At 45.9% G+C, this 18,695-nt stretch overlaps 1 pseudogene; it reads right to left on the bottom strand.

Moving 5' to 3' along the window:
- Positions 1-15,821: 15,821 nt before the first annotated feature.
- Positions 15,822-17,445, bottom strand: LOC136545708 (sulfite exporter TauE/SafE family protein 2-like; annotated as a pseudogene).
- Between the last annotated feature and the right edge of the window lie 1,250 nt (positions 17,446-18,695).

Genomic DNA, 18,695 nt, shown 5'->3' with positions numbered 1-18,695 from the left:
CTCAGAGTCTCATCTTTCTTTTTCACAAAAATTGCCGGACATCCCCAAGGTGATGAACTAGGTTGGATAAACCCCTTCTCAATCAATTCTTGTAACTGAGTCTTCAACTTGGCCAATTCCTTAGGTGGCATCCTATAAGCTCTCTGAGAAATTGGAGCTGTTCCAGGTTGCAACACTATGTTAAACTGTATATCCCTATCAGTTGGTAGACCGGGTAAATCTTCAGGAAACACATCCGGAAATTCACACACTACTGGGATATCTCTAATCTCTTTGACAGCAGTTGCACAAATCTTGCCCACTGATCTTCTTAAGGTTGGAAGTTGGATGAGAAGTTGAGAAGTACTATCAGGAAAACTTACCCTTAAAGTTCTATTCAAAGCATCTATAACAGCCTTATGCTGATACATCCAATTCATTCCTAAGATTACATCTATATCCTAATCCTTAAGGATAATCATGGTAGTGGGAAAAATATGCCCACCCAGGTTTATAGGTACCTGGTATACCATTTCCTTAGTACATAGACGTTCCCCGAGCGACTATATAAAGAAACTTTCATTTATTACCCCAATTGAAATTTCATACTTTACAACAAATGTTCTATTGATGAATGAATGCGATACGCCAGAATCAAAAAGTATAACTGCAGGGTGATTGGCAATAGGAAACATACCCATCATCACTGGTTCCCCTTTAGGAATTTCTCCAGCTTGAATATAGAACACCCATCCTGTCTTCCTCTTATCTTTGCCCTTCCGAGCATTCTGATTGGGATTCTTGTTTGGTGCCTGACCCTATTGTTGATTGGCAGGGACCTTCTGATAATTTTGATTAGCCTGCCTATGATATGGACATTCCCTAGAGAAATGACCAGTCCTACCACAATTATAACACGGATAGTTGTGACCCTAGGACGTTGGAGCATTGCCACCAGGAGCATTGGTCGACTGTGAATTCGGGTAGGTTATAGCAGGACGAACATTTGACTGTTGTCCGGCTTGGGACTACGGCGGACGATAAGGAGGACGATTATGATGTACTGGATGATAAATCACCCTCTGCCTCTTCTGATTTCCCCCAAAAGATCCAGACGACATACTCTTTTTCTTTTTGAGCTCCTTATGCTGCCGATACTTTGACTCTGAAGCAATTGCAATATTTACTGCCTCATGATAAGTAACATTAGTACAAGTTGTCATCATTGTCTGCAGCTTACTATTCAGACCTCTCATAAACCACCTTTTCTTCTTGGCATCTGTATTGACATGTTCAGATGCATATTGTGACAGGTGATTGAATCTTCCCACATACTGCATCACTGTTTGATCTCCTTTCTTCAAAGCAAGGAATTCATCCAGCTTCATAGCCATAACTCCTTCAGGGATATAATGGGCTTTGAATGTAGTACGGAACTCAGCCCAAGTTATTGGAATGCCAGCTAGTTGCATAGCCACTAAGTTTGCCCACCAAGCACTCGCTGCTCCTCTAAGTTGTTGAGCAGCAAACGCAGGTTTCTGATACTCCGTGCATGGAATAAGATCAAATTTATGCTCCATGGTTTGAAGCCAGTCATCAGCCTCCAATGGTTCATCTGCCTTGGTGAACATCGGTGGTCTTGTATCTGTAAAATCAACATATGTAGCCTCCTGTCTGTTATGGTGGCGACCACGGTTTCCGTGCATCTGATTCTGATTACTTTGAGCTATCTCATGAAGCAAACAAGAATTTTCGGCCGTCACATTGACAAGTGCGGTTATAGCATCAGCTAGATTTGTTGGAACTAGTGGCGGATCTGGAATACCATCCTCATCTTGTGAAGTTCCCGGAATATACGAACCCCGCGTATGATGCATCTGCTCATGACAAACCAAACTTTATTCACAAGTCTTTATTGAATTGCACAAAAGCTTACTCCAGACACATTACATAGGGTTTACTAATATAAACACCAGAACCTGTAAGTACCAAAACAAGACTACATAACTTAACTAGAACTAACTATTATACAACTCTACTCCTTTCCTTGATTACTTCAAACTTCAGGCTTGGTATCCATTCCGGAATTATTACCGCCTTCATCATCACTTTCATTGATCATTACTAATTCTTCAGGATCTTCTTCTTCCTCTTCCGATTTGTCATCATCGGCAAGGATGACACCGGGGTCCATTGCATCAGCTTGGGGCTCATGATTTGGATTTAGTAGATTGCTAAGCCTATGAACTTCCTCATGTAGATAAGTATTATGTTCTTCTAAATCTTCTACATAGAATTCTAGCTCATGAGTTCTAGCTCTAGCTATATTTTCCCTATGCCAAGCTTCATTCCTTCCCTCCACCGTACAAACTAACATGCTTTCGTAGTTCCTGTGCGCGGTGGTGAGACGCCTCAATTGATCCTGTAATTCTCCTACCTGTATAGCATCCAAAGCCCTATCTCTAGTAGCTTGTGCTAACTCTGCAGAAATCCTCTGTATCTCTGCCTGGGGATCAGGCCTAGAGCTGCTACTGCTAGCACCGTCATTCCTAGGGGCAAGTTGGTGACGAGGAACTCCTTTGGGTCCAGTGGACTTACAGGGCGTCATCTTGGTACGAGCCATACTGTAGGAAGCCAATTTAATCCAAATAAGATCATTTGATCAAAGTCTAAAGAGTAGCTATGATGGATTACATTACTCAAACCAGACTCACTACTCAACTCCAGACTCAGAGGTGAAGGATGTAACTAGTGAATTAATCATGATGCATGAATCGTTCTTACGGACAAAATCAGCAAAGTTTATAATACACATAAACAACATTTGTTTTTATATAGGGCATAGTAAGATTACTACTCCACCACACAAAACCTTTTCAATCAAATAAGGAATGGTGAGAAAGAAATAAGATAAGTCAGAAGCAATTTGGACCAAATTATCAAGTTAAATTTAGTCATCCAAATCTTTTTGAAGTTTTTGTAAAATCATACAACAAAAACCTTGCAACGATCGCTCTGATACCATTCTATGGCAGAACCTCCTAAATTATAGGGCCCACATGCACCTATCACTGTCCGACGACCTTTGACATCTGTGCATATGTTTTCGGTAACTTAAGAAGACTGTCGAGTGTCCTCGAGAACCCTGAATCATCCACGATTTCTGAGCAGGATCACGTTACAGAGTCATTGCAGTATTACAACATTTATTCAAATATCGACATCAGAGTAAAAACAGCGGAAGTCTTACAATAACATAATTTACAAAACAGTAGCTTCAAACCTCACAACTAAGTTCGATGATTTTTACAAAATGAAATAGTGGAGTGGCATTATAATATAGTACAAAACACACAATGAAACTGCCCTGCCCAAGGGCCACACATTTACTTCTCACCATCATCACAAGGAACAACCGTCATGCAGCACGATCCAAAATAGATCTGCTCATGAGGCTCACCTGCAACAAGGGTCAATGAACCCTGAGTACAAAAGTACACAACAAGACTTAACCGAAATAAGAACTGATAAACTCAGGAATGCAGGCTCAGGGATTCAAGATATGGCTTTAGCAATAATCAAAGTTATTTTGCATAAAAGCTCTTTAATAAAATTCTATAATTCGACATTTATAACTTCATAAAATCATATACAAAGCTGACATGATCCGTATGGAGATCATGACACTTCATATCCAACACTTTCTCAACCAGCCTCAAGTTCTAGTTATTAATACTACGATGATGAACAGTGAGTTGAGTCTCCATAACCGAGGAGCAACGACGATTCAAACCAATTATATCATGCAATTCAACAACGGTACGGACCTTAATTGACACAGACGGAAAGGACCCGCTCACAAGACCTCCATGTCTTGTGGCTCACACACACCGAGTCCGCTCGGTCTAGATTTATTACTCCACATTCCCATATCACATGATAACATAAGTAACCAAAGTTCCATTTAAAACTTGCAGGTGGCAGGTAATCACTCGACTTTCATCGTTCTACGCATAGCTAAGCAAAACTAGGCATATACAAATTTAAAACTGGTAATATGGTAAATATGGAATAACAAGGGTGGTAATGCACCAATTTGGTTTGTACTTGACTCCTAATCACTTAATACAGTAAAAAGAAGCAAAAGCGAAATCAATTTGTAAAATACAAGGTAGGGTTGTATGCATCCGGAGCTTGCCTTCGTGGACGGAAAAGTCCGGTTCCTGCGACGTTTCACAAGTATTCGATCCGACCTCAACAAACAGACTAACCTCCTCCGCAACTTGATTAACTACTACGTGTTCACCTTTGTTCACTACACGTAGTAACAGTGCCATGTTTAACATGATGCGGAGTATGAAACATGATGCTCGATGATGGATGCAAAAATTAACAATTTAAATACAACTTTCCTTCGCGGTACAGTTACAAGTCAAACTAACCAAATCTTTTTCGTACTACTTACATCAATTGCCAAGGATCATTACCAACTAATGACCCAAGGACATCACTCAATCAAAAATGCAAACAAAACCTAAATCACTAAAGGTTACTATTTGCTTTTATGAATTAATTAATTAATTAAGAATTATGAAATAAATCAACTTGTTCCAATTAACCTCAAATTTTTTTAAATGTTCATTACATGATAAGTAAGTGGCAAAACAAATTTCATAATTTTTGGACAATTAAATAAGCCTAGAAAAATCATGGAAATCCATTTATTAATAAATTGAGCAATTTTTATCACATTAAAAAAGTACTGAAAAACAACATTTCATATTTTTCCTAAATAATATACATCATAGAGAGGTCACACAAAAATTTTAATAATTTTTGGAGCTCTAAATAATTCTACACAAAAATAACAAAAGCATACACTATTCAATCATTTCTGAAAAAGGAAAAATTCATTTTCAAATCACTGAGTCACTGACACCTTGACCCCACCTGTCATCCCCTTCCTCCCGCGCTGACCACGGCAACGACGACGCTGACCGGCGATTTCTCGCCGCCGGTGAGACCAACGGCGACAGCGAGAGTACCAACACACTCCCCTCATCACCCCGCATCGATTGAGTGTACTATCGAGACTAATTACAGCGGTGCACGAGCTTGCCGACGGCCATGGCGGACACGGTGGCACGGCTGCGCTACGCCATCGATGTGAGACCGATAGATCAAAAACAAATAGCACGGGAAGGTTCAACAGCTCACCCCGAACACGACTGAGCAGAGAGCAAGACCGAAGGAGCAACGGTGAAGCGGTTCATCGTGCACAGCACCCACGGCGGAGCAAGTGACGATGACGGCGATGTTCCGGCGACTACGGTGTACAAAACAGTCAATCAACCGAGCACAGAGCACCACAGCATCAAGGTGAATCTGAAACAGGACCGAGCAAGGATAGTGGCTCACCGTAGAGCGCTGGCCACGACAGCGCTCGCCCGATGGAGATCCTGCTGGCCGTGAGGAAGAAGCACGACGAGCGGTGGTTCCCGGTGAAATCAGGCAACAAGGGTTGGAGGACTGGGTGTGCAAGGAACAAACGGAGCTATGGCAAGCTTTGCTGAGATGGTACAGGCGCTAGGTCGATGGTGGAAGGTCGACGGAGCAGCGGCGGTGGCGACGGGAAAAGCAGAGGAGTTGAAAAGGAGGAGAATGGCGACAGTGATTGGCTTTATAACGCGGCCAAGGACACGAAGGCAACACGCAGGAGCTTCTCCATGCCAGCGCAGAGCCGAACGAGGCCACAGGCACGCCTAGAACGCCGAAGAAGGGCCGCCGGCCATGTAGCTTAAATGGTGAACACTGTTCATCAATATTACAGAATTGCCATCCAGTTTGAAATCCAAATTACTTCCAAATTTGTATAACAACTCAAAAATCTCCAAAAATAAAAGTTGTTCAAAATCAAAAGTTCTACAACTTTGCTTTTATAACCAACCCCAAATTCGATCTAGATTTTGAAATGAACTTTTGAATTCGAATAGGGGAAATTTAACGAATTACGCCTTTTCGAATTACTCCAAATTTTTCATAACAACTTTGAAAACTCCAAAAAACAAACTTTGTATAACTTGTCAAGCTCTACACTTTTGCTTTTGGGCTCAACCCCAAAATATGCTTAGATTTTGAAATGAGTTTTCAGGGTAGGATTTAATTGCTGAAAATCGGGGTTTTCTCGAAAATTTAAAAATCCAAGCAAACTTTGAACTTGAGTCAAACAATACAATTCAACACATATCACATAAATATAAACTTGTTTTAGTGTATACATCTCAAAGTTTTCACCAAATGCCAAATGCTTTGCAATGCGTATGATGACATGTCAGGTTTTAGTATTTAAACACCCGAGGTGTTACAATCTGTTGCAGCAAAAGTATGCAAAGTCCGTTAGAGTTTAGACCATTGGGTGGACAATGGCAAAACTAGCATTAGAACAAAGCATACAGTGTTCGAGAGCACTAATTTGTACACTTGTTCATATCATACTATCGGACAATCTGGTTTTCTATTTTGTGTGACAAAAGCATTGATTTCAATTGAAATTCATACAAAATAGCCTTTCTTTATGTGTACTCAATCCTATAATCACAAAAGAAGGTACTCATACCTTTGTTCAACGAACTGGCATGGCTCGGCTGCAAGGTGCCTCTGCCACGACACACAGCTGATCACACGGACGCCAATGCCACCACGCTCCACCAGGAGAGCGCCGCCACACCACCAAAAGGATGCTTGAGCCACCACAGGAGACCAGCGATCCTCCGCCTCTGCCACCACCACAAGTCCAGCGGGCACAGATTTGTTTCCACTTGTAGGGGATATCTAATTTAGGTCAAACCTGTAGGGCATCCACACAGCCAATAGGATACTATAGCGTCTCCAAAGAGATATCAGCATAGCCAGGCGTCTAGAGTAATGATAAATATGTTCCATTCCTTGGTCCAGATCTCGGGTTTGACTCCTAGGTATCAAATCTTTTTTGAGAAATTAAACCCCGACGGCACACATGGTACAAGTGACACGCAAGCCGTCGGGTCCCACAGGTCGGATGGATATGGAGAAAGGTGCCACAGGTAGACGTGACACGTAAGACGTCGGGTCCCAGAGGTCGGATGCAGAAGGGGCCCGTAGGTACACGTCAGATGGAGAAAGGACCGAGCGGAGACTTTTATGACGAATTCCAAGCATCACAGATGAGTAACTGTAGGTCCCACAGGTACACATCGGACGTCTAGTCCCATAGGTCGGATGCAGAAGGGTCCCGCATGTACACATCAAATGGAGAAAGGACCGAGTGGAGACTTTTATGACAAATTGCAAGCGTCACGGATAAGTAACTGTAGGTCCCACAAGTACACATCGGATGCAGAAGGGTCCCATAGGTACACGTCGAATGGAGAAAGTACCGAGCGAAGACTTTTATGATGAATTGCAAGAGTCACGGAAGAGTAACTGCAGGTCCCATAGGTACACGTCAGATGCAGAAAGGACCGTGTGGAGATTTTTGATGAAGTGTCATTCGTTACAGATCGAAAACTTTATCATAGATGTGTAATTAGTTCAATGACGAAGCCCTGGTCATCACAGTTCTAAAGAGGATCGTCACAGATGAGCAGGAACAGTCACGCGAGGGTATTTTGTGACAAACCCGGTGCTGTTCTATGATGGTTTTGTGTGACGGTGCCTGATTTCGTCATACATAGGGAGGGCTGGAGGATCGTCACCACTATAAATATTCATCATAGATAGCGATCTTCTATGACAGTTTTGGATTCGTCAATAAAATTTTCGTCATAGAAGTGGATATTTCTAGTAGTGTGTGCTCACTCGCCCCATGGGACTGCCTGCGCTTGAGGGACCACCTGTGCCACATGAAACACTTGTAGCAAGGCAGACTTGCTGCAACATACATCTAAAACAAATGACACATTCGGAACATATGTTTGCAACATATGTGTGTAGCCACTGCAACATATGCAATATTTAGATAAACACTTACAACATATGTCTGAAAACAACTGAAACATTTGAAACACACACTTACAACTTGTTTCTGAAACCTTAAAAACACCTAAAAACACTTGAAAACATTTGCAAACATACGCAACATCTAAATAAAACACATGCAACATATGTGAAACATATGCAACATCCAGATAAACACACTTGCAACATACATCCGAAAACACAGATGAAACATTAGTAACAGACCTTTGCAACATACACAACATCTCGATCTACTTTTGCAACATCTATGTAAAAGACTTGCAATATACCTCTGAAACACCTGAAACACTCAAAACATACGTTTGCAACATGTTCTTTCAGTGCAAACATCTCCTTGCTGCTTCGCAAATGGAGGCTCGTTGCCGTGTGGAGGTCACTAGTGTGTGTCGTCTACTTCTGCAGTCAGAAGTTATACACCTTGTGATCCAATATCTCCGTTCATGCTATTCGATATGGTGGCTAGTGTACGAGCTATGTATACACTAGTTCTTTTATTCATGTTGTTAGATCATGCTTGTATATAAGCTATGCTTAATCTAGTTCTTGAATTTGTCATGATTTATATTCTAGTTTTAATCTAGAAATTGTCTATTTATTTAACATTACTTGGGGAAACAAAGCAGAGTAGAGAACCGGAAACAAAGCAGAGAAAAACGTTAACGCAGTGGAAGCAGATAAGAAAGTGATGGGTGGATGAGAATAAGAGCAAGGAATAAGAAAAAAGACAAAGTTGTGGTGCACGTCACGCCATGGGTCGGTCCGGAGGGAGTCTGACGTTCGACATCGTGTTTGTAGCATTACCGTTTGTGCTGACAGCTCAACTTGAGGTGTGAACCAAATACTTTTCACCCGAACAGGTGGACAGCTCAGAATTCGGTTAAAATCAGGCAGCTGACACACGAATTTTGTGACGTTTAGATCAACTATAAACGGTTATAAGTGTAAACTAATTGGGATAGTTCATATTCATGTGCTCAGAATTATTTCGGTGTAATTTCTAGACAAAATTAGTATAACTAAAATTTTGATTGTGGACAAGTATATTTCACTCGAATCTTACAATATGTTTAATTTTTTTTGAACGGTCACCAGAGAGAGAGAATCCCCACTTAAATAGTATTGATATGTGTGGTATAACCACATCAACAGCCTCGTTTTTTGGGGAAATGTGGCCAAACCCTTTTGTCCGATTAATTGTAAAAAAACCGGACTAAAACCCTTACCTAGCTAAAACTAGGATCAGCAGCCTCAGCATAAGAGCGAGATTGTGGCATATCCTCGAGTAAGAAAAAACAACAAGAAGCCCAAGCACAAGGGCGAAATGTGGCACACAACCACAAAAACAACAGCTATTGAGAAGACTATAACACCAAGGCAAAAGAGCATCTTCGATGATGCCTCCAAGGAGGTGTATGATGCCAAAACGTAACCATCGTCAGCCAAGCAGGGGCTCGACTAGGCTGGCCATGGTGAGGATGCAATAAGAGGTTCTTCAGCGACGCCTCCGTCAGTTGGCGTCTCTCGTCGCAGGCCCAGCCTAGAACTGAGCTAAGCTTTCGCCAAAACCCTTGCAAGTGATCCCGCAGACGAGATAACAATTGCCTTGTATGAGACTGCTTGAGCTCTGGACAGCTCGCACGAGCAGTGGGCACAACGCCGACGCTGAAGAGTACTTGTTACCCTTAGCACCGGCCAGAACGACCATAGTCGCCTCATCTAGTCTCCATAGCTAATGCCCTGACGCCGCCACCACGCTGTGACTGCCACCGTGGGCACAGGCATGGCTGACGCCGTTGCTCTGCCCTCCCCTACAAGAGGTAGAATAGGCCCTCGGCGGCCAGAGAGAGCGGCACAAAGGAGAGGGTAGAAAAACACCTGCGGGCATGCAGCCTCGACGCCGGCTTGCCCGCAGCCAAACCGCGAGCACCATGCCGCTGTTGAGCCCCTACGCACACATGCGAAAAATAGTGGCTCCACCAGATCCGGCCGTGTGGCAGCCAGATCCGGCGAAGGGGACGCCCACGTGTACGCTACCCCGCCGTCGGCTTGCCCACGGCCAAACAGCACACCCGCACAGCGGCAGGGCCCCGAATGCACGGGCTTAGGCCTGAGCCTGCCTGCCTCCTCATCCACCCTGTCTTTTGGCGGCACCATCGCTGCCTGCCGCCGTCACGCCCAACGTCCGTAGCGACGGTCAAAGGGGACGGGACGGCGGGGGTTCGTTGGTGGCGGCGCTTGACGCGCTTGCATTGTCTCGGAAGGGAGATAGAGGCACCAAAGTAGCCTGTACCAGATCCTGGTGGTGGTGTCGTGGAGTCGCGCCCGTGAGCCCAGCGAAGCCCACACCGGAGGACGAGCAGAGCGCAGATCCGTGGTGTAGGAAGCCGTCTCCCACGCGGATCTGCTCTTTGCCCGTGCCGCCACGCCACCACCGGCCTAGGAAATCGGCTGCCATGGATGAAGGAAGGAGTAGAAACTAGGATAAGAGAGGGTGTAGGGCCCCGCTGCTACCTTCATCGCCTCTGCACGGCCACCTGCCAACAAGCTCGAGCAGCAGCAGGTGGGGATGGGTGGGAGGGGGCAGGCGGCGGGGTTGGTTGGGGCTACCGCCCGTGTCGTCCACGGACGGGACGACGTGGGGCCGAGGGGGTCTCCCAATATCTTTAATTTGGATGCGAAGCTCATCTAAAACACCATATTTTGTTTCTTATATCACGCTTACAAAAAATGGATGTAGGAGGGACATTTTTTTACCACCTCTGGAGTTTTAGAAGAAGTGAAAAACCTAAACTCACACAGAAGTATACATGTTTAGCAGAAGTGAAGTAAAAACACATAGAAAATATAAACAAATATAAATTTGGATCGAAATTCGAATGCAATTTAAACCAAAAGACGTGTCTTAAAAATTGTGAAATAAGTGGGAACCAATTTTAGTTATTGTCAACTTATATTGGATTTATAATCCACTTGTGCTAGAGTTATAGTGACTATTTTGGTGTAATTTCTAGGTAGATTTGGTGCAACTAAAAATTTGGGCGTAAAAAAGAAGTATTTCACACGGACAAGACCCTTTAATATGGCTGGAACTCATTTAAATTTAAATCTAAATATTTTCTTACAACATGCTTAGAAAAATCAGGTATTGAATTGATTTTTTTGGCCGAGGACAATAAGATTTCAACATTTTATTATGGTTTACAAATTTCAGCTGAAGAAGGCCAGTAGCATCCCCACAAATACAACCCCATTTCATTTTTAAAAATTTGATTAAGGTTCATAAAGTTTCATAAGTACATGTCTTACTTATTACGGTAACGCTAATGACAGAGATAGAGTAAATTTAAGGAGGTATTTATTCTCTGGGTGCGTAGATTTTTACCATGAAAATATGTTTTCGCGCAGGTGGGCACCCACTCTTATTTAAGGTTCTGTTTGGCTATGGGAAATAGAGGATGGGGTGGTTCTGTCCCAGGTTTTTGGGTTGGGACGGTTCTAGTTCGTTGTTTGATTGTAGGGATAGGGTTGTCCCTATTTTTTGTTTGGTTTGAGGGATAAAGAGGGACGTGATGCAGGACTGTTATGGCATCCGTAAAGTCCGTCAAGCTGTCATACCCACATTTCTTTCTTCAACCATGGCCACATCCATGGTAGCTCGCCGGTGCAGTAGCCCCACCAACCCGTGCCTGCCCCATCGGTGCAGCGGCCCTGCCCAGGCGCCCTCCGTTGTCGGCGCAACGGGCCCGCCCAGGGGCCCTCCTTTGCCGGCATAGTAGCCTCGCCCGGCCGCGCCTCCGTCGATGGCGCAGTGGCCCCGCCTAGCCGTGACTCCCTCGCCGATGCCGCAACCTTGCCATGGCCGGCGCCGCTCGTGCGCGCGTGGTTGCCTGCCCGCCTGCCGGTACCTGGCTGCCCGCGACCGGTCGTGCCATGGTGGGGACCGAGCTCCCCCGCGCCTGCTCGCGCCATGATCGGCAAAGCTCCCCCGCGCCGCCGCTAGTGTGGAGGTCGCCTGCGTCCACCTGCAGCTCGCCCGCCCATGCTGGATTAGTCGATGCCAAGCGCAGGCTGCGTAACTCCAATTTTTTGGGACATGGTTATCCCCGAATCTAAGGGAATTTTCCTCCTTGGGGATGACTCTGTCCCTTCTGTCGCCCAACCAAACATTGAAACAAAGTTGGATATCCCACCTCGTCCCTGTCTCGCCCCAAAACCAAACACTACATAAAGGCATGACCAATGCACGCAGCACTCATCGATAGCCCCACAGATGAGTTGAACTCCCACATAGACAACAGTGAACAGGGCCATCATTGTCCACAATGCGTAGTGTGCTCTGCAACTTGCTTTTTCCAGGACCACGTCTCTCTAGGGCGTCATATGTATGTGCTTTTCCATAGCATTTATTCTCATCCTTGGAACACGCGCTCTAGCTGGTGCTTTCCCTTTTTGTTATACAAAACTACCTGAGCTTTTTTTTTAAACTACCTGAGCTTTTGCAAGCAAGCCTCTCTGTACCTCTACGAAACAATTACTTTGTGTGACTCAAAACGTGCGGCCTGACCCTGGTAGTGCACAACACTAATCGACATGGCACTATTGGGCACTTAGCCCAACTATCGACCAAGGCTTACCCTATGGGCACTTAGTCTGTGTTGTGCTGATGGGCACGGCGGTGCACTGGGCCTGTTGAAAATCCTAGTTCGTTTTTGGATAATTGATGAAAACTAAGGACTAATCCTTGTACTAAGTGTGTTGACATAAAAGGATAGTCCAATGCCAAGTAGTGGAGCTAGATGATGGTCATGGTGATGGTGAAGACCATACTTGAAGATCAAATGCTCCAACTTGGAAAAGATGAACGAGAAAAACAAAAAAATATTGATCAAGGCAAAGGTATCAACTAGGTTTTTATTTTGGCACTCAAGATACCATAGAGGGTGTGAGTGTATTTAGGATCGATAGCCGTACTATGAAGAAGAGAATTTTTTGGCTAAGCGGTTTATCGAATGCCACTAGGTGACATGATTCTTGCATATGCATTAGGGACCTAGTGTGCTAACTTTTAACCCTTGAAAATGCTTGGAAAAATGCTAACACACGTACACACAAGTTCTACACTTTGTGGTTAACAACTTGGAAGCAAGGATGAAGTATTTGAGGAGATAGAAAAAGAAAAGGAGGCGAAGGTGCGGGACCGGACGCTGGACCAGACCCTAACCAGGCACGTCCGGTCAGTTGCTTGGGCCTTAGCTGAGAGGGACAAGTAGGATTGGACGCTAGGACCAGACTCAGGGCTGAGTCCGATCAAGCTAAGCAGAAAGGGCGAGGCTCGGCCTTGTGACCGGACGCTGGACAAGGGACGCAAACAGACGCGACGACAGTGCGTCAGGTCGGGCATGACGTACGTTGGAGTCAACCTCGCGAGCACGCGCAGAAGAGCGAAGTGTTGATCAGACTCTGGGTGCGTCAAGTCACCTCTGACCTGACGCGTCCAGTCCAAGAAAAACCTCTCGGGTGCTTACTGGACTTGATCGGACGCCACGTGGTGGGGCGTCCGGTCACTTTGAGCAGTGCATCTGGTCACAACTTAACACACGAGCGATCGACTAAGTGACCGTTGGAGATGAGCGGGTGACATTGAACGGAGGGACACGTGGCAAGCATCAGACGACCAGACTCACCAGACCGGACGCATGGGCAGCGTCCGATCGCAGCGTCCGGTCATGCCTACGCAGGGCCAACGGCTCTTTGAGCCTTGGGGCTCTATTTAAAAGGGTTGGCCAGCTTGGGGCTCTATCTCTTCGCACTTTGACATCCTTGAGAGCCTAAGCAAACACTTTCCACTCATCTCCATCATTGATTCATCATCATAGTGAGATTGTGACATTTACTTGAGTGATTACATCTAGTGGCACTTGTCGATCATTGTGGCTGTGGAGTTCTTGTTACTCTTGGTGGTTGCTGTCACCTAGACGGCTTGGAGCAGCGAAGGAGCATCAGCACGAGTTGGTGATTGTTCGTGGCCATCTCCTGGTGATTGTGAGAGGTCTTGTGCCTTCTCCGGTGGAGCGCCGAAAGGTAAGTCTAGTGGATTGCTCATGTCATTGAGTTACCTCACTTGTGGGTAGGTTCTTGCGGTGTCCATTTGTTGGACTAGGTTTGTGCAACAACTATTAGCCGCCGAACCACCAAGTGTTGGTCGACACAACGGGGACTAGCATGCCGGCAAGCATGTGAACCTCGGGAGAAAAATCTTGAGTCTCTTGTGTGATTGGAATTCTCCCGGTGATTGGATTGACTTCATTGTGTTTGGTTCATTCCTCGACACGATGGTATAATTACTCTACTCACTCCTTTACATTCATGGAAACTAGTTGAGTAACAAGCTCTTTAGTGTAGCTAGTTTTGAGAGCTTGCTTGCTAGTTTAGTTTCACCTAGTGGAGCTCTTTAGTGTAGCCTTGTTGAGAGCTCTTAGTGAGTAGCAACTTAGCCTCTTGAGTGCTTAGTGATCAAAACAACTAGAATTATTGGATAGGTGGTTTGCGACCCTTGTAGAGCTAGAGCAAAATTGCATTGCGCCATTTAGTGTACTAACCAATTGCTCTAGTGAATTTGTAGAGAATTTTTATAGGCTATTCACCCCCCTCTGATCATTTAGGACCTTTCACCTGTGCTGGCCCAAGTCCATGTCGTTGTCCCTGTAGTCACACCTTGCCTTGCCTGGGAAGGTGTTATGTCGCCGCTTCCCCGCGCGTTGCGCGTCACGCCACCGTGCCGCTGCTCCCCGCACGGAGGATGCCACATGGGAGTCGGGAGCTCCCATGCGGGCACATGCGTGTGGAAGCCGGTTGATGGAGATGTGACTGGGAGGCGAGAGAGGAAGATGCGGGTGGGAGACCGGAGGAGATTCGGATAGTTGCCTGAGAGCAGGGGTTTAGGATTGAGAGCTAGGGTTTAAAGAGTCATTTATACGCCATCGTATGTATATCCAACGGTCTGGAATCGTCTGAAGCCACCCAACAGCTAGAATGCCAGCCCTGCGGGCCAACGTCTCGGGTCAAGCACAACACTACGCCTGTCCCTATACCGACTCTGGCACTATGCATTTTGTGCCTGGCCAGGTTAAGGTCGTGTTTTTTTTCGTATCGTATCCGTGCCAGGCCATTGTGACTGGACCTTAGCAGCCTGGGAACAAGAACATGGCCACGTTCCACGTTCCCATGTAATGCCCTAAATTTCAGTTCCTATTCCACGTTTCCGTCCCCTCATGGGAACATGGCTGCTAAGGGTAAGGGCTGGACCGTTTGGCCAACTATACCAGGATGTGCTCGACAATCCATATATTTGAATATATTTCATGCGCTAAAATAAACGTGGACCGGACCATAGTCACCCCACAACAAATAAAATTGTGCAATCAGAATTCAGAGCTGCTAGCCACTCAGCGTCACCATTCTCATATCAAGATCCAGATGCCCGAAATTTGGGTGCGGACACAGTTTTTTTCACCCATAGCCCAAAAAATAATCAACGTTATGTTCATTTGGACTTGTTTGGCTGATAATCCATGGCTGAAAGTACTGTTGGCTGATTTAGCGTGAGAGAAAAATACTATTCATTAGCTGATAAACCATAGCTTATAAGCCAAATACGACGGAGCGAACGGGCTAGTACTGCATATAACAAAGATGTCGGGTGCATAGCATATTCTTAGGCAAGCACACTACATCGGTCTGAATTTCAGCAGATTATTTTGGCAAATTAAAGTGATTTTAACAGTCAGATGAAACTCAGACATCACATAACAATTAACAACGGTTCTTCAGGGCAGCTTAAATCCCATGTACTGCCCGCTCATGTACTCCTCCCACACACGGACGACTCCCGAGCAGGCGATGACAATGGCGCTGAGGGCCAAGATGCCGGCCACCATGAACACGATCAGCGAAGCCCTGCCGGGCCTCCTTATGGCGCCCTGTATTCCGACCAGCCCGACGATGGAAGCGATGAAGCAAGTGGCCGCGTAGAGGAGAGCGCTGGCGATCCCGTCGACGCCCAGGATGATGAACTGGACCATGGACATGGAGGCGCAGAAGAGCACCATGAACATGGTCGTCGCCGCCGCCGTCTGAACAAAACTCAGAGTTCAGATTTCAGAAATAGCCTACTTGGCATCCCAATTTAGGCGCAGGACGAGGCAAGAGAGGAGAAGAGTATGGACTGTTTGTATCGTCTTACTGTTGGGGGAACTCCAATTTGGAGGAGCACAGGGTTAAGACTTAAGAAGCAGGCCTCCTCCGATGCCGACGAGGCCGCTCATGACTCCGGTCAGCAGAGCAGCCACCAGGAAGACGTATGCCGGCAACGCATCCAGCTTGCGCTTTGCCGAGGTTACCTGCATCATTCGTCATCAAGCACAATTCATCGATTCTCTCCGGATAACGGGACAAGTGACAAATTATAGCATCATTGGTGCCTGGTTTTGTTGGCTCTATTGTAAGTACCTGGCCGTGCTGCTGAGCCTGCGATTTTCTTTTCTGGTGCCCAATGCACGCTGTGAACGCCACGGCGACAGGGATCTGGGCCACGGTGATCAGCCAGTATACAATTCCACACGGCTTTATGTCAAAAACTCCCTGAAGAAACAAAACAACATATGTTTGTCCTCTCATCAGCTTGTAAATTCTTAATCATTCCCGTCACTGGAACTAGGCTTCAACTAATTCGTCAGTGTTAACTCAGTTTATACAATCATCAAAATGAATTTAGGTTTCAATCAAGGGCAGAGGATCTCATTTCTCGTACCTTGGCGCCCTCACCTCCGATGAACAAGTGCATGACGAAGAAGCAGAGCCAGACCGTGACAAGCACCACCAAGTCCACCCACTGACACCGGCGGCCGCCGCTTGCGTTCCGTCCAAGAAGGGCCTCCTCCGCCGCAGCCCCACCCCGGCGCCGTACGTCTTGAACGTGGCGAAGGCGAGGAACAGCGAGAAGAGCGCGGTGATGAGACACTCCGGGAACACGACGTTGCACACCACCCCGACGCTGACGCCCAGCAGCAGGCACGGCTGCGACACCACGGCGATGTCGTAGTCGATCAGCGGCTGCTGCTGGCCCCGGCCGGAGCCGCCACCGCGGAGGAACAGGGTGTAGAGCACGTTGGACAGCGTGCCCCCAGTCACCATGAACGTGGACAGCTTGGTGGCCGTCTTGAGGCTCAACCCCAGCACGATGTTCAGGATCGGGACGTACAGCGACCCGCCCCCGACGCCGCCGGCGTTGGAGACGGCGGCGGCCAGGAAGGACAGGATGCACGCAAGAATGGTGCCGAGGTTGCTCTGCAAGGAAGATCCCATTCCCGTCTCCTGTGAGCTCCAATGAGAAAGGCCAACTGTTGAGTTAGCCGCTGGAGCAGAAAAGATCAGGAGCTGCGAGGAATTCATCATCTTGTCCGTGTTCTGGAGCGACTTGTGAGGATGTTCAACACTATTGTCAACTTTGTCTGTGCAAACATGCCAACGGAGGACGAAGCAAATTGGCAGGAGTTGAATGTACAATAAGATCCACTTGATGCTTGCGATGTAGATGCTTCAATTTTCTATCTGTTAAGTTTATAGATGTCTCTGCTTCTGGAGCCAGAAACAACAGTTGTATATGATGTTAATTAAGAGCTTTGTTTGGTCAACTATGTGTTTAGACGAGTTGTAGCCTCTTGGGTCTTAGTTTTTTTCCCCAAAAAATACAGAATGGCGATACATAATCTATTATATCCTAGTGTTTGACCAATAAAAAACCCTTCACGTTAAGTATAGTATCAAGGCACAAAAATTACCACCTTAATCAGAGAAAATAAAATTAAAGTACCAAATATGCTGATAAAATAATCACAAATTCAATTACTCAAAATTAACTTAAAAATGCACTTATATCTATTTCTCTATTATTACCAACACATCTCATTAGCAAGTGTTGTTATTATAGTCCTCGGTCTAAGAAACTAAGGGGAGAAGTAGCGACACAGCAACAGAGCATGCGAATCATGTTCGATGACAGATTAATTTAAAGCAAAACATAAATTCTAACTTCGGTGACGGGCTAACGGCTACTGAATATGTAGTCCAAGGAGCTGCCGAGGACCTATTCGTGTCCCTAAGGAGTCTCAACATGCTACAAGTCTCAAACGACCTAAAAGGCGGTGACGCAACACCCTGACATATTCTGGGTGTCCACTTGTTTCAACGGTTCCTGTTGATTGCGAAGGAATTTTGATGTGGGACCAATATCATTGGTTAGATAGACTCGAACTGGAAATCCATAAATAGAACGTCGAAAACAGGGTTCCTATGCGACTTGGGAATCCGTTTTTAGTGTGGGCTGCTCCTAGAGTCCGAGATAGACTCAAACTTGATACGGATTGGGTCTCCAACTTGAATTGGATGCCCACACTGGCCTCCTAAGGTGGTGTCCAAGCGGAGGATGCTCTTGAGCATCTTTGAAATGCTCTCCACATGATTGGGGTGTGCTCCAACTTGAGCCAGGTCTCAAGGGTGAATGCCAAGCTCAAGACGACATTGCAGCATCCGATAGAAAGAGCAGCAGCATGTCTTGATGATTTGGAGGCCTCGCGGACTTGGTATTGAGGTGATATCAGATCCATTTGACTGCTCATGGACCTCAATCAGACTCCGGATGA

This window comes from Miscanthus floridulus, chromosome 3 (assembly GCF_019320115.1).
Source record: "Miscanthus floridulus cultivar M001 chromosome 3, ASM1932011v1, whole genome shotgun sequence".
NCBI classification, from domain to species: domain Eukaryota; kingdom Viridiplantae; phylum Streptophyta; class Magnoliopsida; order Poales; family Poaceae; genus Miscanthus; species Miscanthus floridulus.
This window is presented reverse-complemented; position numbering and strand designations above follow the sequence as displayed.